Source organism: Orycteropus afer, unplaced genomic scaffold, assembly GCF_000298275.1.
Source record: "Orycteropus afer afer isolate SDZICR_OR568_19922 unplaced genomic scaffold, OryAfe1.0 scaffold00026, whole genome shotgun sequence".
Taxonomy (NCBI): domain Eukaryota; kingdom Metazoa; phylum Chordata; class Mammalia; order Tubulidentata; family Orycteropodidae; genus Orycteropus; species Orycteropus afer.
In genome coordinates, this window is record NW_006921613.1 from 13173989 (window position 1) to 13175832 (window position 1844).

Sequence of the window (1844 nt, forward strand, 5' to 3'; positions counted from 1 at the left end):
GCTCCTTTATATCCCATAATTTATTCTTTTTCAAGATTATTTTGGCTGTTTTAGAGTCTTGCTTTTCCATATAAATTTTACAATCATCTTATTGATCTCAACAAAAGACTGCTAGAATTTTGATTGAGATTTCATTAAATATATTGGTCAATTCAGGGAGAATACAGACAGATCTTGTTTTATTCTGTTTTGCAGATACTGTGTTTTTAACAAATTGAAAGTTTGTGGCAACCCTGAGTGGGACAATCCTATTGATGCCATTTTTCCAACAATGTGTACTCTCTTAGTGTGTCACATTTTGGTAGTTCTCACAATATGTCACACTTTTTCATAAAGCTAATTTCACACTTAACAGACTACAGTATAGTTAAACATAACTTTTATATACATTGGGAAACCAAAAATTTCACGACTTGTTTTATTGCAATATTCTCTTTATTGTAGTAGTCTGGAACCAAAACTGCAATATCTGGGAGGTAAATATTTTGATAGCTTTGAAACTTCTGATTCTTAAAAATAGTTTGTCCATTTAATTAGACATCCTTCTACTATAGGACTTCTGGTAGCATAATGTCTAAGGCACTTAACTGCTAACCAGAAGTCTGGAGTTTCAAACCGACCAGCCACTTCTCAGAAGGAAGGCTGGGCAAATTACTTCCATAGTGATGCCGCCTCGGAAACCCAAGGAGGGGTCACTATGAGTTGGGGCTGACTGGAAGGCACATAGCAACAACAACATCATAACAAGAATCTTTAATCTCTTGTATAGAGGCCTTTCACCTCTTTTGTTAAATTTCTTCCTAAATATTTAATGTTTTTGAAGCTATTGTAAGTGACATTCATTTTAATTTAATTTTCCACATTTTTGTTACTAACATATAGAAATAAAATTGGTTTTAGTATATTGACCTATATGCCACATATGTACTTGGTGTCTCACTATAAAATAACTTCAACTTCCTAATCCCTGCTACCTGTGATCTTGTTTGGAAACAGGGTCTTTGAAGATGTTATCAATTATATTAACATGAGGTCCTACCAGAACAGGGTGGGTACTAATCCAACCTAGGAGCTCTGGTGGCATAGTGCCTAAGGCATTTAACTGTTACCCAGAAGGCTGGAGGTTCAAATCCACCAGCCACTCCTCGGAAGGAAGATTGGGCAATCTACTTCCGTAGTGATACTGCCTCAGAAACACAAGGAGGGGTTGTTATGAGTCAGATCTGACTCGACAGCACTGGGTATAATCCAACCTAATCCAAGTGCTGTCCTTTATAAAGAGAAATACCCAGGTGAAGATGGAGATGTGAAGATGCATCAAAAAGTCACACAATACCAAGAAACAACTAATCCTGCCAGAGCTGGAAGATATAAACAAATAATTTTTCTCCTACAGTCTTAAGACAGAACACTGGCAATGTGACATGTGAATTTCAATTATTAGCCTCAAGAACTATGAGACAATAAATTTCTATTCTTATAAGTCACCAAATTTGCGCTATTTTTTCATGGCAGACCTAAGAAATGAATACAAAATTTTTGCCTTCTCCTGAATTTAGTGCCTAAGGCATTTGACTGCTAACCAGAAGGCTGGTGATTCAAACCCACAGGCCACTCCTTGGAAGGAAGATTGGGCAATCTACTCGTGTATAGATACTGCCTCAGAAACCAAAGGGGTTGCTATGAGTCGAAACCAACTCCAGCACAATGAGTTTTTTTTTTCTTTTTCTTCATTTTTTTTTTTTTTTTTCTTTTACCTTTAAGTATTATGTTAGTTCTAAAGAGTGGAGTTCCGGAGTTCCAGTAAGATGGTGGACTAGGCAGAAAGACTGCACAGACCCTCT